Source organism: Lucilia sericata, unplaced genomic scaffold (assembly GCF_015586225.1).
Source record: "Lucilia sericata isolate MDLA Ls3-8-SP2 unplaced genomic scaffold, ASM1558622v1 Contig001403F_arrow, whole genome shotgun sequence".
In the NCBI taxonomy this organism is placed as follows: Eukaryota; Metazoa; Arthropoda; class Insecta; order Diptera; family Calliphoridae; genus Lucilia; species Lucilia sericata.
Window position 1 is genome coordinate 22,843 of NW_023995339.1, and position 24,489 is coordinate 47,331.

The 24,489-nt window shown below is 25.6% G+C and overlaps 1 protein-coding gene across 3 annotated transcripts in view; it reads right to left on the minus strand.

Moving 5' to 3' along the window:
- Positions 1–24,489, minus strand: part of LOC119611269 (sex-determining region Y protein-like) — a 46,874-nt gene that overhangs the window by 17,427 nt on the left and 4,958 nt on the right. For all 3 annotated transcript variants that reach the window (XM_037966797.1, XM_037966795.1, XM_037966796.1), the window contains exon 2: positions 20,501–20,691. The gene's annotated coding sequence lies outside the window, so the exon portion shown is untranslated. The remainder of the gene's footprint in view (positions 1–20,500; positions 20,692–24,489) is intronic.

The following is a 24,489-nucleotide window of genomic DNA, read 5'->3' on the forward strand; positions in this document are numbered from 1 at the left end:
TTTTTATTTTTATTTAAGTTCAAAGTTTTATCAGTAACAGAGATGGAATTTACCCTTAAACTCTTTGTGACGTTCAATTTTGCACTTTACTACGTTACGTTTAAAATAAAAATAAACTTGTAGATATATTTTTAACTTATAGTATATAAGTATGAGTGTCTTTCTCTGTTTGTGAAAATGTAGTTTGTCAGTCGTCGTTGTCTAGTTTATTTGCATAGAGGTTGAAGGCGCCAAACCGTATTTTATTTACTATCATATCCTTCCGTTTTTATTACAGCAACAAAAAAAAACACAACATTACGAAACTGAATGTGAATTCTGTTCAAACAAAAGTGCGAATACGAATGCAAGTTGAAAATACGAATTTGTTATTTATTTGTTTTTACTTGCAATATTATTTCAGTTCAGTAGGGTTGTAAAACAAACAGACAGTTGTTTGTTGGTCGTACTGACGATGAGACTCACAGAGAGATGGAAAGACATAAAAATGTTGTATGTGGATGTTTTTTTTTGGACTGACTTTTAATGGAATGTCCTTTGAAAGGAATGTATGTTTTGTTATGAATAGTCCGTGAGACTTTAACTACACTCACTCACTTAACTTGGTTATGGATAGAGAATAAAAAAGGGGAAAGATAAAATGACAACAAAAAATGTAAATATACTTTGATGAGAACGTTTTTCGGTTGATTTTAGATGATCAGATAAAAAGAGTTTGTTTAACTTGTGTGTTTTATTAGTTTAAGTAAAATTATTTTTAAAGAGTTTAAAATGGATGTGAGAGAATCTGTGTTTAAATTTAAGGGAATACATTTATTTAAGCTGAATCAGAGTTATCATGTGTTGTCTTAATGGCTCGTCTTCTTCCTAGATCATTACTGTAATAGACTTTATAATCGTGGACTTTAAAAAGCTTAGGTGAACTTTAAAAGACTTTTAAGATCTAATCGATCTAAAAGTAGTTAAGTCGAGGCATTAGAAAAACTCAGTTTGTTAACTTGAGTCATGTTATTTTTAAAAGCATAGTTTATTATCGAGCTTTGGCATAACTTATATGAGTTTTAGAAATTTAGATAACATTGTTTTAAAAGTTATTTAAGGCTTTGGAAAGCTCAGTTTGTTGTCGTTATTCACAATTTTTTCATTGTTCGAAGTAATCTCAAAACATTTTTAATATGGTATGCTAAAAGTTCAGTTTGTTGACTTTAACTGTAATTTATAAAAGCTTAAAAAGAGTAATCTTGTAAACTCTCTGTTGTAGAAATTTTTAAGATGTTTAGTTTCAATTTTAGTTAAAAAAATTATTTAGTGCTTTTGTTTAATGGTTTCTATTTTATTGAATTTAATATGTATTTTTTAAAAGTTCTTTTATTCAACTTCATTGCGGCTTTAATATTTAAGCTTTATTCGTTTTTCTATTTACATCGAGCTTTTACAAAAGTTTAGTCGTGTTTTAAAGCTGTTTCAAATCTTGTATTTGTAAAAGTTTTTTTAATAAGAGTTTTGGTAAACTTTTACTTTATGAACTTTAACTGTCGTTTTATTAAGAACTTTAGTTCATATCAGTTCATGTTTAACTAAACCTCAGTTTGTGGGCTTTTGCCTAAGTTTTATTAAACCTTTGTTTATTGACTGCAATAGTGGCTTAATGAAAGCTCCGTTTTGTAACTGAAATAACAGTTTAATCCAAAAAAAACTTTAATCGAACATTTAGAAAAACATTGATTAATCAGGGATCTATAAAATTTTAAACTTTTTGATTTCCGATTTGAATTGTGGAAAAAGCTTTGTTTATCTATTCCTAACATTATGTTTTTTTTAAACTCTAGTTTATTAACTTTCAACGAGTTTTGACAAAAAGCTTTGTTTATCGATTCTACTTCATTTAAATTGTTTTTTTTTTCTCACTTAAACTGTTCTGTTTTAAAACCGTGATCTTTTTTAACTTCCTTGGAAAAAATTAAATTAAATACACATTTAATAAACTGACAAATTTTTTTACAAATATAAAAAATATATATTTTTTTCTATTTAGTAACTGCAATCAACAAGGCGATTTTATTCATACACAAATTGCCAATTATATAAGATTTTTCGCTTTTTTTTTGTAAAACTGCCACCATTGTAGTCATATTCAGAAAATAACACGTAGCAGCCACATCCTTGTATACAATATTCTACAGATAGCGATCATTGACATCAAAAAAAGCACACTATACTTGTATGTAAAAAAAAATGTAAAGAAACTCAACTGAAATATGTTTAATAATAATCATAATAATAAATGCATATTTATCGAGATACAGCACGTTTCTAATAAATACTCATAATAATATTGGCGCGTCTTTTCATTATACTAAAAAGTACTCCAAACAACGACACACATTGCTGCAATATATAGAAATACTTTCAACACTCTAAAGCCAGGGAAAGAAATTGAAAAAAAATCTATTTGCAACATTTATAAGCTGTAACTTGAACTTTCATCTTGGTTATTTGTATGTTCCAGTGTTTGTATAAGTTTGTGTATATTCCTTTCTCTGGGGAAGGATACATTCTACTGTTGCCTCTTTGCAGTTGCAATAAAAGAAAGACGGCAAAGTGAATTCAACTTTAGATGTTGCCGTAGTTGTTGCATACTGCTTTAGATTGCTTAACTTTACTTTGCATTACATGATGAAATTTTTTTTTTTGTGTTTCTTTTTAGGTTAGTTTAGAAAATTTACTTTTGGTTCCATAAACGTTGCAAGCCACCATCATTTTGTTTACATACTTATGCACAACCGTTTTAAACTGGCAACAGAAATCAATGATTATGTCTGTTGTAGTAAATGCAGCAGCTCTTTTACGTTTTTCTTTTTTTTTTTCTCAGTCAAATATAATAAGTGAAAATCGACAGGTAACCTTTATGTTACAAATATTTAATATTAGTTAGAAGGATATTTGTTTGGTTGTTTTTGTGTTTTTGTTAAAATATTTTCTGGCAACGTTTTTAAAACAACACTCTACTTGATGACGTTTTATCCATACTCTTCAAATGGCAAAGCTTTTATTGATTTCATCTCGATTTTTTCATTCGTTTGACTACGAGTGAAGCATGAAGTCTGTCTGTCTGTCGTCGTTGTCTCATCGTGTATGCATTTTAAGTTTTAAATAACATGAATATTGACTTTCTGAGTTGAATTTCAAGTGAAGTTAAAGTTGTTTCATTTAAATTCATTTAAATAAATTCTTGTTGACAGACGTGCATCGGAGCTAAATAGTATAGATTGCAAATGGAAAATGTAACCTATATATATGGTTTTTAGTTTTAATTGCAATGATTAAATATTTAAATGTTATTTATTTTTAAATTTATTAAAAAAAATGAATTTTTGGTTTTAATTTAATTCAACCTCGATACATTTATTTAGTTTTTCTATAAAATTTATTTAAAATTTTCGATAAAAACAAAATTTATCGAACATTTTCTATAAAAAGAAAATTTATCGAACATTTTCTATAAAAAGAAAATTTATCGAACATTTTGTATAAAAAGAAAATTTTGTATTAAAAGAAAATTTTGTATAAAAAGAATATATATCGAAAATTTTTATAAAAAGAAAATCGTAAATTTTCTATTTAAAGAAAATTTATCGTAAATTTTCTTTAAATAAGTTTTCTTTTTATGGAAAATTTACGATAAATTTTCAATTTAATAAAATTTTCTATTTAAAAAAAATTTATCGTAAATTTTCTATTTAAAAAAAATTTATCGTAAATTTTCTATAAAAAGAAAATTTATCGTAGATTTTCTTTAAAGGGAAAATTTATCGTAGATTTTCTTTAAAAAGAAAATTTATCGTAAATTTTCTACAAAAAGAAAATTTATCGTAAATTTTCTACAAAAAGAAAATTTATCGTAAATTTTCTATAAAAAGAAAATTTATCGTAAATTTTTTATAAAAAGAAAATTTATAGTAAATTTTCTATAAAAAGAAAATTTATCGTAAATTTTCTATAAAAAGAAAATTTATCGTAAATTTTCTATAAAAAGAAAATTTATCGTAAATTTTCTATAAAAAGAAAATTTATAGTAAATTTTCTATAAAAAGAAAATTTATCGTAAATTTTCTATAAAAAGAAAATTTATCGTAAATTTTCTATAAAAAGAAAATTTATCGTAAATTTTCTATAAAAAGAAAATTTATCGTAAATTTTCTGTAAAAATTTATTGAAAATTTTCTATAAAAAGAAAATTTATCGTAAATTTTCTATAAAAAGATAATTTATAGTAAATTTTCTATAAAAAGAAAATTTATCGTAAATTTTCTATAAAAAGAAAATTTATCGTAAATTTTCTGTAAAAATTTATTGAAAATTTTCTGTAAAAATTTATTGAAAATTTTCTATAAAAAGAAAATTTATTGAAAATTTTCTTTAAAAAGTAAATTTTTCATAAATTTTCTATAAAAAGTAAATTTATCGTAAATTTGCTAAAAAAATGTAAATTTATCGAAAATTTTCTATAAAAAGTAAATTTATCGAAAATTTTCTATAAAAAGTAAATTTATCGAAAATTTTCTATAAAAAGAAAATTTATCGTAAATTTTCTATAAAAAGAAAATTTATCGTAAATTTTCTATAAAAAGAAAATTTATAGTAAATTTTCTATAAAAAGAAAATTTATCGTAAATTTTCTATAAAAAGAAAATTTATCGTAAATTTTCTATAAAAAGAAAATTTATCGTAAATTTTCTGTAAAAATTTATTGAAAATTTTCTATAAAAAGAAATTTTATCGTAAATTTTCTATAAAAAGAAAATTTATAGTAAATTTTCTATAAAATGAAAATTTATCGTAAATTTTCTATAAAAAGAAAATTTATCGTAAATTTTCTGTAAAAATTTATTGAAAATTTTCTATAAAAAGAAAATTTATTGAAAATTTTCTTTAAAAAGTAAATTTTTCATAAATTTTCTATAAAAAGTAAATTTATCGTAAATTTGCTAAAAAATGTAAATTTATCGAAAATTTTCTATAAAAAGTAAATTTATCGAAAATTTTCTATAAAAATTAAATTTATCGAAAATTTTCTATAATAAGTAAATTTATCGGAAATTTTCTATAATAAGTAAATTTATCGAAAATTTTCTATAATAAGTAAATTTATTGTAAATATTCTATAAAAAGAAAATTTATTGAAAATTTTCTATAAAAAGAAAATTTATTGAAAATTTTCTATAAAAAGAAAATTTATCGTATTTTCTATAAAAAGAAAATTTATCGTAAATATTCTATAAAAAGAAAATTTATCGAAAATTTTCCACAAAAAGAAAATTTATATTAAGTAAATTTATCGAAAATTTCCTATAAAAAGAAAATTTATCGTAAATTTTCCATAATAATAAAATTTATCGTAAATTTCCTATGAAAATAAAATGTATCGTCAATTTTCTATAAAAAGTAAATTTATAGTTAATTTTTCTATAAAGAGAAAATTTATCGAAAACTTTCCATAAAAAGAAAATTATTCAAAATTTTTATATAAAAAGAAAATTTGACGAACATGTTCTATAAAAGGAAATTTTTCTATAAAAAAAAATTAAAAATTTTCTCTCAAAAGAAAATTTGTCGAGCTTTCTATAAAATTACAATTTTGTCGATCACTATCTATAAAAGAAAATTTTTTGAAATTTTTTATAAATAATAAGTTTTAGAAAATTTTCCCTTTTAGTCTTAAAAGAATAAAATGACTGCCTTGACAGTCTAAAAAAAATCGATTATATTTTTAAACCTACACTTAGCTGCTGATGAACATACATATTTTGTATTGTCACACTTATTTCATTCGCCCTTGCCTACTCGAAAAAAACCTATCCAACGAAATATCATTACAATTGTTTAAATAAATATAATTTTGCCCTTTAGCTATTTTAATTTTTTATACTTTCATTTCCTACAAAAAAGTAAACTACTAAAAATAGACACATTCCCAGGATAGTAATTTCTAGTGACACACACTCCAAGGGAACCAAGACAAATAAAATAAAATTACTATAAAACACTTACATTAAAACAAAAACAAAGAAGTGAAACATTATAGTCAGCAGTTTTTATGATGTCTGGCTGCTACCGCATTTTAGTTAAAAATACACAACAGAATTCATAGAATCCTCCAGCAGGAGTTAAATTCACTTAATTTATATAAAATCTAATCTTTCTATATACAAACATATATGTATATGTAGGTAAGTGTGTGGTTGTATGGGTGTCTATCCTTTGGCTTGGGTTACAAACTGAATGATTTTACGAGATAAATGTAGACTCATTCATACAACAATGTGTGAATTATTTGGTTTTTCGTTATAAGTATAAAGAAGAAAAATCTCAAAAATTTGTAACCTTAAGTCAGACATTTGAACTGTAAAACATTGTTGGGATTATTAGAAGGCGTGTGCGATGCTTAAATATTGGGTGGGTCGGTTGGTATGATTGTAGAAAAAAAAAACAAAAGGACATTGTCATCATGTTTTGTGATTATTTTTGTTAAGATTTTTTTTATGTTTTTTAGGCAAAATGTAGCAAATGTTTAAAGGACTTAAATCTTTAAATGTTTTCAATTGAAATTTTTCTTTAAAAAAGGGATATTTATAGAAAGTTTTTGTATAAAAAAAAAATATTTTATGAAAACAAAATTTATAGAAAAGATTCTGTAAAAAGAAAATGTATATAATTTTTTTTAAAGAGAATCAAAGGAAAATTGTCTATAAAAAGAAAATATTGAACATTTTCTATAAGAAGAAAATTTATGGAAAATTTTCTAAATAAAGAAAATTTATGGAAAATTTTCTATCAAAAGAAAATTTATGGAAAATTTTCTATCAAAAGAAAATTTATGGAAAATTTTCTAGAAAAAATAAAATTTATGGAAAATTTTCTAGAAAAAAGAAAATTTTCTATAAAAGAAAATTTATGGAAAATTTTCTGTAAAAGAAAATTTATGGAAAATTTTCTATAAAAGAAAATTTATAGAAAATTTTCTATAAAAGAAAATTTATGACAAATTTTCTTTTAAAATAAAATTTATGGAAAACAAAAACAAAATTTATGCAAAATTTTCTAGAAAAAAGAAAATTTATGGAAAATTTTCTAAAAAAAGAAAATTTATGGAAAATTTTCTAAAAAAAGAAAATTTATGGAAAATTTTCTAAAAAAAGAAAATTTATGGAAAATTTTCTAAAAAAAGAAAATTTATGGAAAATTTTCTAAAAAAACGAAATTTTTGGAAAATTTTCTATAAAAAGAAAATTTATGGAAAATTTTCTAAAAAAAAAGAATATTGATGGAAAATTTTTCTATAAAAAGAAAATTTATGGAAATTTTTCTATAAAAAGAAAATTTATGGAAAAATTTCTATAAAAAGAAAATTTTTCAAAAATTTTCTATAAAAAGAAAATTTATCAAATATTTTCTATAAAAATAAAATTTATGAAAAATTTTCTATAAAAAGAAAATTTATCAAAAATTTTTTATAAAAAGAAAATTTATTAAAATTTTTCTGCTTTATCACTTTTCATTTTATAAAAAAATTATCAAAAAAGAGACTAATATTTAATGAAAGTTAAGTTAAAAATTGTTTAATTCTTCTTTAAAGTAAATTTTCCTTCTGCTGGTTTCCCAGTCATACTTCATGCTTCATTTGTCTTGTTCGTTTTCTTTTTTTGTTGTTGTTGCTGTCACAGTTAATTGTAGATTGTATATATTTTATATCTTACACATGTTCTTGTCTTATCCTGCCATGTTCTTTCGTTACACCTTGTTGGTTTAATTGTGTGTATGTGTATGTGTCCTTTTATCGGTACGCATTCCTTAGGGCATTGTATGTTGTCCTTTTTCCATTTTTCTCCAATTCTTTTCTGGTGTATCAGCAGTATAATATGTCATTTCTTTTTATAGACAATTGTTATGATTTTTTATTGTGTACACTTCTGTTTTACTGTCTTATTGCCATAAAATAAATATTTGCTTGAGGGAATTTTACACCTACTACCACAAAATAACAAAGTATATGATTTCAACACCTTTTTTTTTGTTCTTCTTTTGTACTGTAACCAAGTTTTGGTTTATTACAGGTGATTTGATATGATTAGTTAAGGAGTTAAAGGGAGGAAAGATTTTCGGTCAATTAAAATGATTAGGATCAAATTTATAAGATTTTTTTGAAAACTTTTGTTACTTATTTTTAGTAACAACTTATTAAATTCTTCATGTATGTGTGTAAATGAAAAGTGACTTCTTTTTTTATTTGTCAAAATGCTGCAAAGTTATTTAAGCTTTTATTTTACCACAAAATGTCAACATTTAATTGCTCAGTGACATATTTTCTATTTATGTTTATTTTTGTTGTTTTTTTTTGTCTCATACAGTTTGTATCATTCTCATAATTTATTCTTATTTGTGACATTTAGAAAATTTTTGTTTTTTTTTTTCTTTTTGTTTTGGGAAAATAAATATTTCTGTGTGTCATACGAGTACATGATCAAATAAGCTTTAGAAATGCAAAGAAATGTTTTTGTAGTTAGACATTAAAGCCATTATCATAATTAGTTTTTAGAAAAATGTTTAGAATTTTATAACAGAGATAAACAAATATGTTGCAAAAATGTGAATGTGACTAAAAGTATTTTTTTGCTTCTTTAACATATTTTACTGTAAAGAGATTACGAATTGAAGTTAAATTCTTTTAAAACATTAAATGAATTTAGATTTTAGCTAATACATATATTTGAGTCATAATTCCAGAAAAGTTGTTTCACATTTTTAAATAAACAGCAATTATGTAACCATAACTTTTTTATTTAATTTAAATGCTCTAAATTCTTTTATTGAAACAATACCATTGTTTTTAATCAAATTCTATACTTGTTCTTAAATATTGACACTGAAAAGCAAACTATAACAAAATTTTGAATCATCACTAGTTTCTAATTTAGTACAAAATACCATATATTCAACTGCACAGTGGGCCTGAAATCAATAGAAAGAAAAATTTATTTAAACTAAATAATGTCCCGAATTCTATAAAAAAATCTAACAAAATTCTTCTACAAGAATTTTTCTATTAATAGAAAATCCAATAAAAATATTTATATAAAGAAAAAATTTAACGAAAATTGTCTAAAAAAGAAAATTTATAGAAATCTCTTATAAAAAGAAAATTTAACAAAAATTTTCTGTAAAAATCTAACTAAAATTTTCTATAAAGGGAAAATTTAATGAATATTATCTGTAAAAAGAAAATTTTGTTGTCTAAAAAAAAAAAAAAAAAATTTAATGAAAATTGTCTTAAAAAGAAATTTTAACTAAAATTATCTAAAAAATTAAAATTTTAATTGTAAAAAAAATTAAAATTTAACGAAAAGTGTCTAAAAAAAAAAATTAACGAAAATTGTCTATAAGAAGAAAATTTAACAAAAATTGTCTAAAAAAAGAAAATTTAACAAAAATTGTCTAAAAAAAAATTTAACGAAAATTGTATATAAAAAAAAATTTAAGAAAATTCTCTATAAAAAGAAAATTTTACGAAAATTCTCTATAAAAAGAAAATTTAACGAAAATTTTCTATAAAAAGTAAATTTTCTAAAAAAAGAAAATTTAGCGAAAATTTTCTATAAAAAGAAAATTTTACGAAAATTCCCTATCAAAAGAAAATTTAACGAAAATTTTCTATCAAAAGAAAATTTAACGAAAATTTTCTATAAAAAGAAAATTTAACGAAAATTTTCTATCAAAAGAAAATTTAACGAACATTTTCTATCAAAAGAAAATTTAACGAACATTTTCTATCAAAAGAAAATTTAACGAACATTTTCTATCAAAAGAAAATTTAACGAACATTTTCTATAAAAAGAAAATTTAAGGAAAATTTTCTATAAAAAGAAAATTTAACGAACATTTTCTATAAAAGGAAAATTTAGCGAAAATTTTCTATAAAAAGAAAATTCTTTATAAAGGAATTTAGCGAATGTAATAGCACTTATTTTTATTTGTATTCTTCCCCATTGTGCATCATTAGATGTCAACAGACTCTTCGAGTTGATTTAATTCATTTTTATAGTTTCTCATTTATGAAGACCATAAAACACATTAACAAATTTTTGAAATGTTTTATAACTGACTTAAGTTTGAGTTTTCTTTTCTGTTTTTTTTTTTCTTCCTCTCACATAATTCGTTTTTCCTTATTTTTGCAACAAATCAAGACGACAAACTAACAAAAAATACTGAGAAAAAAAGAAATATTGTTCATTGAAAGACAAACAGAATGAAAGTAACACTTTACGTTGACAAGTAGGAATAAAAACGTAACAGTACAATGCAACAGCATTTTTGTCATGACAACACAGACGAGGGAGGGAGCCAGAAAGTGGGGGTAAATAAATGAAGACAAGTAGTACAAACAGAAAAAACTTTATTCATTTTGTTGCATAAATGTTTTAACAAAATGTTACAGATGACCGACCATGTCTGCAATATAAACCGGAACTTGGACGGAAGTTCAACAAGAAACGAAAAAATCTATAGAATTCATTATGACACTGAGTACATAGAATTGTAGTAGTTGTTTTTCCATCGTTATTTAAGGAAGAAAAAATGAATATAAAGCAATTTTTAGTTGATTTTAGGAAAATGAATGAATGTAGAATGAACGTGCATGTGTGTTGAAAGTGTAACTTACCAATTACACACTTACATACACATGTACTTCCTTGCAGTTCGGGATGTTTGTTCCTTACTAGGGACGGACTTGAGCAGACTTGTCTTTTGATTAGGTAGATATACTATAGTGGCGATTGATTTTTTTATCTGCATTAAAAAATTACCTACATGCGAACTAAACATATAGGAAATCAAGTCAAAGCAGAAATACTGTTTAAAATGGTTTCAACGACTGCTGGGGTTTCCGAAGTGTTTATGTGCGTGTTTACATATTTTTATAGTTGTATATACATATATACAACGTAAATATGTGTAATGGTAAATACAAATGCAATAGTTAAACTAAAAGCTTTTTTGTATCTAATATGTATTACCCAGCAAAACTTTACAGTTTCCAATTATATTAAAAACAGGTTTTCTTTCAAAAAATATTAAGCATTTTAATGTCATCATCATGGACTTAAGATATGGTCTTGTCTATAGTCTAGTCTATAGTCTAGTCTATAGTCTAGTCTATAGTCTAGTCTATAGTCTAGTCTATAGTCTAGTCTATAGTCTAGTCTATAGTCGTCTATAGTCTAGTCTATAGTCTAGTCTATAGTCTAGTCTATAGTCTAGTCTATAGTCTAGTCTATCTAGTCTATAGTCTAGTCTATAGTCTAGTCTATAGTCTAGTCTATAGTCTAGTCTATAGTCTAGTCTATAGTCTAGTCTATAGTCTAGTCCCCTATAGTCTAGGTCTATAGTCTAGTCTATAGTCTAGTCTATAGTCTAGTCTATAGTCTAGTCTATAGTCTAGTCTATAGTCTAGTCTATAGTCTAGTCTATAGTCTAGTCTATAGTCTAGTCTATAGTCTAGTCTAGTCTAGTCTATAGTCTAGTCTATAGTCTAGTCTATAGTCTAGTCTATAGTCTAGTCTATAGTCTAGTCTATAGTCTAGTCTATAGTCTAGTCTATAGTCTAGTCTATAGTCTAGTCTATAGTCTAGTCTATAGTCTAGTCTATAGTCTAGTCTATAGTCTAGTCTATAGTCTAGTCTATAGTCTAGTCTATAGTCTAGTCTATAGTCTAGTCTATAGTCTAGTCTATAGTCTAGTCTATAGTCTAGTCTATAGTCTAGTCTATAGTCTAGTCTATAGTCTAGTCTATAGTCTAGTCTATAGTCTAGTCTATAGTCTAGTCTATAGTCTAGTCTATAGTCTAGTCTATAGTCTAGTCTATAGTCTAGTCTATAGTCTAGTCTATAGTCTAGTCTATAGTCTAGTCTATAGTCTAGTCTATAGTCTAGTCTATAGTCTAGTCTATAGTCTAGTCTATAGTCTAGTCTATAGTCTAGTCTATAGTCTAGTCTATAGTCTAGTCTATAGTCTAGTCTATAGTCTAGTCTATAGTCTAGTCTATAGTCTAGTCTATAGTCTAGTCTATAGTCTAGTCTAGTCTATAGTCTAGTCTATAGTCTAGTCTATAGTCTAGTCTATAGTCTAGTCTATAGTCTAGTCTATAGTCTAGTCTATAGTCTAGTCTATAGTCTAGTCTATAGTCTAGTCTATAGTCTAGTCTACAGTCTAGTCTATAGTCTAGTCTATAGTCTAGTCTATAGTCTAGTCTATAGTCTAGTCTATAGTCTAGTCTATAGTGTAGTCTATAGTCTAGTCTATAGTCTAGTCTATAGTCTAGTCTATAGTGTAGTCTATAGTCTAGTCTATAGTCTAGTCTATAGTCTAGTTTATAGTCTAGTCTATAGTCTAGTCTAGTCTAGTCTATAGTCTAGTCTATAGTCTAGTCTATAGTCTAGTCTATAGTCTAGTCTATAGTCTAGTCTATAGTCTAGTCTATAGTCTAGTCTATAGTCTAGTCTATAGTCTAGTCTATAGTCTAGTCTATAGTCTAGTCTATAGTCTAGTCTATAGTCTAGTCTATAGTCTAGTCTATAGTCTAGTTCTAGTAGTCTAGTCCTATAGTCTAGTCTATAGTCTAGTCTATAGTCTAGTCTATAGTCTAGTCTATAGTCTAGTCTATAGTCTAGTCTAGTAGTCTAGGCTATAGTCTAGTCGATAGTTAGTCTATAGTCTAGTCTATAGTCTAGTCTATAGTCTAGTCTATAGTCTAGTCTATAGTCTAGTCTATAGTCCTATAGTCTAGTCTATAGTCTAGTCTATAGTCTAGTCTATAGTCTAGTCTATAGTCTAGTCTATAGTCTAGTCTATAGTCTAGTCTATAGTCTAGTCTATAGTCTAGTCTATAGTCTAGTCTATAGTCTAGTCTAGTCTATGTCTATAGTCTAGTACTCTAGTCTATAGTCTAGTCTATAGTCCTAGTCTATAGTCTAGTCTATAGTCTAGTCTATAGTCTAGTCTATAGTCTAGTCTATAGTCTAGTCTATAGTCTAGTCTATAGTCTAGTCTATAGTCTAGTCTATAGTCTAGTCTATAGTCTAGTCTATAGTCTAGTCTATAGTCTAGTCTATAGTCTAGTCTATAGTATAGTCTATATAGTCTATTCTATAGTCAAGTCTATAGTCTAGTCTATATAGTCTAGTCTATAGTCAAGTCTATAGTCTAGTCTATATAGTGTAGTCTATATAGTCTAGTCTATAGTCTATAATCTAGTATAATCGTGTCTATAAAATAGTTTTTAATCCAGTGTCTTGCCTTTAGCCTGGAAATTCAAATTTTTTTGTTAATTATTTATTAGTGATTCGTGTATATTTTAATATGTCATGTACTAATGTGGTAAAATTTTAGAACAAATTTTTATAGTGGTTAAATGTGAACATGATACAAACATAAATAGTACTCGAAGAATAGTATGTACTACAACATAGTCTGAACTGCATATAAAGAATCGTAGATATATTTACATACTTATATATGCAAGGAATTGTAATGGCAACAAAACATTGTTTAGAGTAAACGAATTTTAAGTCGGCATCCCGAAAATGTTGAACTGTTTAAAATAAGTAATCAAATCATCATGCTTGATGGGACCAGCATTTAAACATTGATTCATAACAAAAAAATCAATGTTTATAAACAAGGGCAGTATTTTTTATTCTTGAATTATTTCGAAAAAAAATGTGATTAGATGAATATGATAAGTTAGAGTAAAACGAATTTGAAGTTATTTCGACAAAAGTCATTAAAAAGGAAAGTAAATATGCTATAATTATAGAAATAAATGAACCCTTCTCCTAGACAAATTCCAATTGTATAATATTGGTTCCATTCCATAAACTAGTGGTGATATGTGGTTATTCTACTGATGCTGCTACCAAAACAACAACACATCCTTTTTCATGTATCACATCAGGAACAAAAAATAACAATAAAAACCAAAATACATACATTCAAATATTGTGTATATTTTACGAGAATTTATAAATAAGAGTCTGAAGAAATATTTAGATTTTTGCACTACAAGAAATTTGGAATATTTTAACAATATTAAAACCGACAAAATAAACTGCAAGAAAAAATTAGAATTGACACAAAAACAAAAACAAGTTTCAAATACATAAACAATTTTTTCCCCAAAAACAGATAAATTTATAAAGGGGAGAAAAAAACTAAAACCGGAAGTGACAAGTTTTGTGACAATGAAATAAATTCTTGTGTGTATGTTTCATGCATTAATAAATAATTTAAATTTGTTGTTTATTTGATTTTTAAATTAAATGTTTTCTTTATAAATTTAAACAAGAATTAAATAAAATAAAAGATCATAAAGAATTTAGTTTGTTAAATTTTCTTTAAATATTTGTGTAGTTTGTTTTGTAAATAAGATTTTTTTTTAGATTTTTTTTACACATATTCCTATTGCTTTAGGAAGTCCAAAAGCCGAATATATGTATGTTGTCAGATATATTTTGGTTTTATGGAAATGTAGAAAAAAAATCCTGTTTTGTTTTCCATTTTGCTTTAGGAGCACAACTGCTGACCTCAGGATCTGCAGTAATATTTTGGTTAAATAAAATTCATACATTTATTTTTTCTGTTTATATGTTTGAGTGCATAAATATTTGTATGTAAAATATTTTTTTGTGTTTTTTGTTATTTTGTATTTGGTTTTTATGTTTCAGAGGAGAAAAAACTATGTAGTAGGATTAACAATTATGAGGATGTAGTATTTTATTCATTTTTATTTCAATTAATTTAAAGTGTTTGTGTTTCTTTCGCATACGACAGAAGTCAAAGGCTTTTGCTTCTTTATGAAAAATTACTAAATTAGTTTTTTAAATAAAATATTCACCAAAGTTTTACGAAAATTTTCAATAAAAAGAAAACTTCTTATAATAAAAGATTAACCAAAATTTTCTATAAAATGAAAATTTAACGAAAATTTTCTTTAAAAAGAAAATTTAACGAAAATTTTCTATAAAAAGAAAATTTAATGAACATTTTACGTAAATTTTCCATAAAAAGGAAACTTGACGAACATTTTCTATAAAAAGAAAATCAAACGAACATTTTCTATAAGAAGAAAATTTGACAAAAATTTTCTATAAAAAGAAAATTTAACGAAAATTTTTTATAAAAAGAAAATTTAACGAAAATTTTTTATAAAAAGAAAAATTAACGAAATTTTTCTATAAAAGAAAATTTAACGAAAATTTTCTATAAAAAGAAAATTTAACGAAAATTTTCTATAAAAAGATATTTTTACGAAAATTTTCTATAAAAAGAAAATTTAACGAAAATTTTCTATAAAAAGAAAATTTATTGAAAATTTTCTATAAAAAGAAAATTTAACGAAAATTTTCTATAAAAAGAAAATTTAACGAAAATTCTCTATAAAAAGAAAATTTAACGAAAATTTTATATAAAAAGAAAGTTTAACGAAAAATTTTTTTATAAAAAGAAAATTTAACGAAATTTTTTTTTATAAAAAGAAAATTTAACGAAAATTTTCTATAAAAAGAAAATTTAACGAAAATTTTCTATAAAAAGAAAATTTAACGAAAATTTTCTATAAAAAGAAAATTTAACGAAAATTTTCTATAAAAAGAAAATTTAACGACAAATTTTCTATAAAAAGAAAGTTTAACGAAAATTTTCTATAAAAGAAAATTTAACGAAGATTTTCTATAAAAAGAAAATTTAACGAAAATTTTCTATAAAAAGAAAATTTAACGACAAATTTTCTATAAAAAGAAAGTTTAACGAAAATTTTCTATAAAAGAAAATTTAACGAAGATTTTCTATAAAAAGAAAATATAACGGAAATTTTCTATAAAAGGAAAGTTTAACGAAAATATTCTATAAAAAGAAAATTTATGGACAATTTTCTATAAAAAGAAAATATAACGAAAATCTTCTATAAAAAAAATTAACAAAAATTTTCTATAAAGAAAATTTAACAAAAATTTTCTATAAAAAGAAAATTTAACGAAAATTTAATTTAATTTTTTAATTTAAATTTTTGTTTTTGTCTTTAAATAATAATTTCCTTTGACCTTGAAGTGTACAATATCTCTTATTTTTTGATAAATCTTTTATTTTCGTTACACTTTCCCAAACCCACAAGGACATCAAGTATTTTTTTTATTTTGCTGATGTCTGTTACAATTGGCAGAAATAATAAAAAGTAACTATAATTATTCTTACTTGTCATCCATTTCTAAAGTAAAATTTTTAAAATATTTTTATTTTCTTTTATTTTAATTTTCCACCACATGCACATCTCTAGTTAAAGTCATACATTTTAAATTTATATTGTTGAACAACAATAACAAATACATGGTCTGATGCATTTTTAATTATGTAGATTTTTCATGTTACCATGACATTTCAAGTTTCTTTTTTTCTTTTAGCAATTATTCTAAAATGAATGATTATTCTGTAGATGGGTTAAGGTAATATATAAATTTAAATAAAATTTTTTTTTAATATTAATTTAGTGAAATTATTTTTCCAGACATTATTCAAGTTCACTTTAATCTCTTTACAGTTTGTAATTAAATTTAATATTATGAAATTTTCACAGTCTGTAAAGCGGAAGTTGATTTTTTGAGTGTGGGGTGTTGCCAGTAATTAATATTAATATTAACGTATATTGCAAACCTCATAGATACTTGCAACATGATTGCACTCTTCTTGTAGTAAAGTTTAAAGTTCATTAAATCTTTTAATACATAATTATATGGTCATTATGTCATAAATCATGTTTAAATGACATTTATAGGAGTAATTACAATACATGATTAGAATAAAATTAACTTTTTGTTCATTACAGAATTTACTACACATTTCATTGAAATCTTCTTCTATTCTTCCCCTAAAAAGTCAAAACACTTTTTTATAACAAACACCATTTCTAACAATATATATTCTCAACAATTCTAGTTTAAGTTCAGTTCTAGTTCAGTTCTAGTTCAGTTCTAGTTCAGTTCTAGTTCAGTTCTAGTTCAGTTCTAGTTCAGTTCTAGTTCAGTTCTAGTTCAGTTCTAGTTCAGTTCTAGTTCAGTTCTAGTTCAGTTCTAGTTCAGTTCTAGTTCAGTTCTAGTTCAGTTCTAGTTCAGTTCTAGTTCAGTTCTAGTTCAGTTCTAGTTCAGTTCTAGTTCAGTTCTAGTTCAGTTCTAGTTCAGTTCTAGTTCAGTTCTAGTTCAGTTCTAGTTCAGTTCTAGTTCAGTTCTAGTTCAGTTCTAGTTCAGTTCTAGTTCAGTTCTAGTTCAGTTCTAGTTCAGTTCTAGTTCAGTTCTAGTTCAGTTCTAGTTCAGTTCTAGTTCAGTTCTAGTTCAGTTCTAGTTCAGTTCTAGTTCAGTTCTAGTTCAGTTCTAGTTCAGTTCTAGTTCAGTTCTAGTTCAGTTCTAGTTCAGTTCTAGTTCAGTTCTAGTTCAGTTCTAGTTCAGTTCTAGTTCAGTTCTAGTTCAGTTCTAGTTCAGTTCTAGTTCAGTTCTAGTTCAGTTCTAGTTCAGTTCTAGTTCAGTTCTAGTTCAGTTCTAGTTCAGTTCTAGTTCAGTTCTAGTTCAGTTCTAGTTCAGTTCTAGTTCAGTTCTAGTTCAGTTCTAGTTCAGTTCTAGTTCAGTTCTAGTTCAGTTCTAGTTCAGTTCTAGTCAGTTCTAGTTCAGTTCTAGTTCAGTTCTAGTTCAGTTCTAGTTCAGTTCTAGTTCAGTTCTAGTTCAGTTCTAGTTCAGTTCTAGTTCAGTTCTAGTTCAGTTCTAGTTCAGTTCTAGTTCAGTTCTAGTTCAGTTCTAGTTCAGTTCTAGTTCAGTTCTAGTTCAGTTCTAGTTCAGTTCTAGTTCATGTTCTAGTTCAGTTCTAGTTCAGTTCTAGTTTCAGTTCTAGTTCAGTTCTAGTTCAGTTCTAGTTCAGTTCTAGTTCAGTTCTAGTTCAGTTCTAGTTCAGTTCTAGTTCAGTTCTAGTTCAGTTCTAGTTCAGTTCTAGTTTCAGTTCTAGTTCAGTTCTAGTTCAGTTCTAGTTCAGTTCTAGTTCAGTTATAGTTCATTCTAGTTCAGTTCTAGTTCAGTTCTAGTTCAGTTTGCTAGTTCAGTTCTAGTTCAGTTCTAGTTCAGTTCTAGTTTCAGTTCTAGTTCAGTTCTAGTTCAGTTCTAGTTCAGTTCTAGTTCAGTTCTAGTTCAGTTCTAGTTCGTATTCTAGTTCAGTTAGTCTAGTTCAGTTCTAGTTCAGTTCTAGTTCAGTTCTAGTTCAGTTATAGTTCAGTTCTAGTTCAGTCTAGTTCAGTTCTAGTTCAGTTCTTGTTCAGTTCTAGTTCAGTTCTAGTTCAGTTCTAGTTCAGTTCTAGTTCAGTTCTAGTTCAGTTCTAGTTCAGTTCTAGTTCAGTTCTAGTTCAGTTCTAGTTCAGTTCTAGTTCAGTTCTAGTTCAGTTCTAGTTCAGTTCTAGTTCAGTTCTAGTCAGTTCTAGTTCAGTTCTAGTTCAGTTCTAGTTCAGTTCTAGTTCAGTTCTAGTTCAGTTCTAGTTCAGTTCTAGTCAGTTCTAGTTCAGTTCTAGTTCAGTTCTAGTTCAGTTCTAGTTCAGTTCTAGTTCAGTTCTAGTTCAGTTCTAGTTCAGTTCTAGTTCAGTTCTAGTTCAGTTCTAGTTCAGTTCTAGTTCAGTTCTAGTTCAGTTCTAGTTCAGTTCTAGTTCAGTTCTAGTTCAGTTCTAGTTCAGTTCTAGTTCAGTTCTAGTCAGTTCTAGTCAGTTCTAGTTCAGTGCTAGTTCAGTGCTAGTTCAGTGCTAGTTCAGTGCTAGTTCAGTGCTAGTTCAGTGCTAGTTCAGTGCTAGTTCAGTGCTAGTTCAGTTCTAGTTCAGTTCTAGTTTATAAACAATTTTCTCTAAATGTATCCAATTTCAGTCTTAAAATGGTGTAACTTAAATAAAAACGAATCTACAGCTAAAAAGTATCATTATTTTCAACATAATAGTCCACCTGTTTTCAAGATGATAAAAAAATATTTAGAAAAAAATACTCTGACTCTTTGAAGTCATTGCCACTTATTTAAAAATTTTATGGTCCACCAAAAGAAATCAACCCCGAAAAAACAGACAAAATGTATAAAGCGTAATATTTTTTCTTGCTGCTTTAAAAGTTTATTTTGTTTTTTTTTTAGCCAAAAGGTGTTGGCAAACAAAGGCAACAAAGGCGTTAGCAATAAACAAGAATAATAAACAATTTACATAAATATGTTGAAATTAGTTAATTTATTTGTTTAAATGTCTTGTAATAGGGAAAAAACTGTAGCCGCAATAATTTGTATGTTTTTTTATCAAGATGAGGGGGGGTGAAAAAATATTATTTGAGTTTAAAAATTGTAAGCGTAATATGAATATTTTTATGTTTTGCTACTGGGGTTTGAGAGAAGTTCTGTTAAACTTTAATTAAATTTTTGAGGAGATAAAGTGGTTTTCTATAGAAGAAAAATGCACTTAACGTAAAATTTCTTTAACAAATTTTTCTATAATAAGAATTAATGAATTTAAATATAAGTCTAATATTCTTTTTTTTATTCTTTTCTTGCAGGTAAGATTTACAAATACCATTCCAAACTGTGGTACTATGCGTATGAGCAATATTTAATTCAATGTCTTTAAAATAAAACAACTGTACGTATGATTGATATTATTTATTTGAGTTAAAGTTTCACACTGTTTTAAAGCCCATTTTATCTAAGTTTTACGATTGACAATAAATATAAGAAATAGACGTGTCCTAATTTCACAAAATACTAACAAACAAAGAAAATAAACCGGATGACAATTTAAGGACAAAAGTAATAAAAAATATTTTTCAAAGAAATTTCCTGAAGGCTTAATACCACAAAATAAATATTGAAAACTCACACCAACAAATCTAAAACGAAAACATCGAGAGTTAATAAATCAATATAGAAATCAGGATTTCATTTCGTTTAATTTAAAAATCATAGTAAATATTTATTTATTTTTGGCAAAAAATTTAAATTTATAGAAAAAGGTTAAATATCCTTCATCTGTATAAAACGTGCGGCAACTTTGAGGTCATTATTAAAATTTATCAGAGAGAGTGAGAGAAAAAACGTACATAAATAAATAATTAAATAATCAGTAAAAGTAATCAATGTCAGTCTGTCTATATGTTTGTCTGCTGTTAAAATTTTAAAGATTAATTAATGTCTTTAGCCATAAATACTGTGTATTTCCATTACTCTGCCTGGCTTGACAAATTTGTGTATTGATTGTTTTTAATAGCCCCAATTAAATTAAATCTCGTACATGAAGTTCAATTGAAATGCATGACTTTATTACACAATAACAACAACTCAAGCTAACGCTGCTGTGTGAAAATTTTAAATATTTAATATTTTAATAAAATGAACATTTAATTACCTGCTTTTAATTTGCAACAAGCAACTTTTAATATTAAAATCCTTTTTCTACCTTCGTCTTTCCTCTTTTGCCTTTTCTCTATGGCGTCCAGTTAAATATGATTTATTAATTTGTTCAATGTCCTTTCCCGCTTCTTTTTTTGTGGAAATCTGTGTGTTGTACTTCTTTTAACGAGTAAAAATTATAAAATTCTGTAAAGAAAAAAAGGAAAAAAAATGATAAACATAATTTATGGGCAAAGAAAGTGTTCTAATTACTTTAACAAGAAAATTAAATTCTTTTTAAGAAAAAAATGTTATCTTATAGGTTTATTCCTTTAATTTCCGGTTTAAGCTTGTAATCTTTTTGGAAAGGGATTTTTCTTAATGAAGAATAAATATACTTTAACCTATTAAACAAAGTTTATTAATTTTTTGCTTCTTGTACTAATGATATTTAATAAATTATGTTTTTTTAATGCTGCAACATTATTTATAAAAAGGGAAGAAGGGGTGTGTTTGATTTATTAATGCAGATAAAGAAAATATTTTAAAAATTCAAATAAAAATACGCTTCATAAACAAACTTGATACTTGATAAGGAAAAAAATAGTTTAATAATATGTTACATAACGATATTTAATATTTAATATAGCGAAAATAAACGATATTGTATTGTAGACCATCAAAAGTATGTGTGTATGTGATATGTTTAGATCGATAAAATATTTGCAAATCTGTCCATCCATCTCTATATTTAAATAGTCTAGGAGGAAGATCAAATTTTGGCATAGATACATGATATTGAGAAAAATCTATCGGATAATAAGAAGTCCGATTTAAGCCAGTAATGGACGTTTAAGTCATTTTTTTTTGAGGCATATTCGTAAAATTTAGTAGAGAAAATTTGGCTCATATAAAACTTATTTATGTTGAATTTTATCGCTATACTCATATCCTTAAAACAGTTATGACTGCTAAAGCGGTTTTTCGAAGGGCCACTTGTATGGGGGCTATGCAAAAACGTGGACCGATATTGCCCATTTCCAATACCAAACAAACCTTACCTATAAGAAATATTTGTGGAAAATTTCAACTCCCTACCTCTTTCCGTTCGGACTCTATCGTGCTTTCAACAGACAGACTGACAGACAGACAGACAGAAAGACGGAGAGACAGACAGACAGACAGACAGACAGACAGACAGACGGACAGACGGACGGACGGATGGACGTACGGACGAACAGACGGACGGACATACATACATGGCTAGATCATCTTAGAATATAATATACTTGTGTGGGTCTATGATCAATATTTCGATATGCTACAAACGGAATGATTTAATGTACCTCCCATCTTTTTTGATGGTGGTTATAAAAATACTTTTTATATTTGTCTTGTTCAAAACATTAATACGCATCGATTGAGAGGTATTCCTGCATGCTAATACAAAAGGCAGTTCCTCGGGACACTCGTAATGTGTACGTTCTTAAGTATTAGCCTATTTTTTGTCATTCTTACGTTATAAAAAATATTTTACTATTTAAAATTTTAATATAACTAATCACCAGGGCAAGGATTTGTATGCAAATGAAGGTTTGTAGTCAGTAACTTAAAATAACTTTTAACTAGTTTTCTTTACGAATCAAAGAATATGCAACAAAATGGCATCGATTTGTTGTTGCATATTTTTGCATATTTTGTTATAAATGCATAAATTGCATATTTTGCTTTAAATTGCATATATTTTGCATATTTCTAACATTTTTATGGCATATTTAGCATATTTTTTAATTTTTTCGAAAACAATTATGTTTTGTTTTATTTATTTTTTTATTGTAAAAATATGTATTACAATAAAAAAATATTTAAAAAAATAAAAAATAAAATTTAAAAAAAATATTTAAACAGTAATGAAATATCTATCTAATCTAAACTCCTTTGGGCAATTTTTGTTAGGATCAATAGGTGAAAAGTTACACTCATTTGAAAAAACTCTGTATGACCAAAGTGTCTAACTTTGACCCCCCTAACTCCAGCAGTTCTAGAACGATGAATCTGAACTATTATCCAGTAGTACTAACCTTGGTGCAAATTTCATCCAAATCGATTTTTTGAGTTTGACACGAAATTGCCCATATGTATGTTTATTATTTAAAAGTGTTCCATAGGCTTTATAATTATTGTAATTCTCGATATCGTGATTCTGTTAAATTGGTATTAGAGTACATAAAGCGGTAATTCTGTCATCAAGAACCTATATATATGTTATCAAAAACTTAAGTTCTAAATATCTATAAAAATTTTTTAAAATACCATAAAAGAAAAATTAGTGGAAACAAATAAATTTCACAAGGAAATATTGTGCATATTTTCCACATTTTTATTGCATATTTTCCCTTTTTATATTTTTAGTTTTTTAGTGCATGAAAATCCTTGCCTTTCTAATCACTCTATAATTTTTTGAAAAAATTAATCTAGATATATAAAAGAGTAGCGTTACTGACTGATTGATTCATCATCGCACAGCCCAAACGGCTGAACCTAGAATCATGAAATTTTGACAGTAGATGTGCTTTTGGTTATGTAGATCCACTAAGGAGGGATTTTTGGAAATTTGTACATTTTGGGGTAAAAAAGGGAAAAACGGGTAAAACAGCTTTTCTTTATTATCTTACCCAATATTAGTGATACAAGAAAAATTTTAAATGCACCTGTATCTACTCTTAAGTTAAGTAGATGGGTGTCTGGTACTTTTTTAAAATTCGTACTTTTAAGGGGGGGAATGTCTAACAAAGGCGATTTTGGTACCTTTTTGGCTATTTGTAACTTTTTAACTAATAAACATAATAACATTTTTGTAAATATTTTGAATATATCTGTCAAAATTAGGAGACACCTGTTTCGTACTTTTTTAAAATTCATTCCTTTTTGGGTGTAAAAGGGAGAAAACTGTATTTTTGCTACTTTTTTTAGCACATTAAGAAAACTTTTTCGATTTATTGAAGTATTCCTATTAAATTATGGACTAACTCTGTAATATTTGTTGAAACAAAATTTTTGCTATTTCACTGGGGATAAAAGTACCAAAAAGGGGAAAAACGGGAAATTTAATTTTATTCAAACTCATTGAGCCAATTTTTATAAAATTTGAAATAGTGTTTATTTACTCTCACAAAATAAGCTATTGGTATATTATTTTGGAATTCGAGTACTAAGGCCTATATAGGACCAAATTCGAGTAAATTGGTTGGTACTTTTTGAAAGCCCAATTTTTCTGGAACAAATGAATGCAGATTTGAAACGTATGAGTTTTATCTGTGATATATAGATTTAAATACGGAACATTTTGTAAACTTAATTCTCAAGAAAGTATGTTTCTAAGAGAAAAGGGAAAAAATTGTGCTCTTTTTATTAGTACTTTCCACTAAGGTAGAATTTATTCTACATTTGGTACTTTTTATTTCTTCAAATGATACTCTTTGAATGTTCTATAATATGAATTCAAAACACATGATTATTAAACATACACGGTCCTCATTGAATAATATTCTTTATGAGGGAACTTTTTAGTACTTTTTATCTCATAAATGGTACTTTTTGAATTTTCTAAAATAGGAACATAAATTTTAACATACAGGGTCTTAACTGAATAATATTCTATAAGTGGGAACTCTTTGGTACTTTTCCATTCTTCAAATGGTACCTTTTATATTCTCTATAACGATGCGCCTTAAAGAATGAAACATTTTAAATAATCTTTGTCTACAATTGGAAAACATAAATTTTTTAGCGAATTAAATTTATGTATTTAAATACATATAAAAAAACCAAAATGTTCTATGAAAAACAAGGTAATTTAAAACAGTTTCCATTTATACTCTGCAGTATTTTTAACGGCGCGACGTCTTCCTAGTCCAATTAAAATAATGTCTTATCTTTAGATAAAAATCTTAATTTATTTAAACTTATACGAGACTTTGCTTCTCTTATGCCTGTTCACAAAAA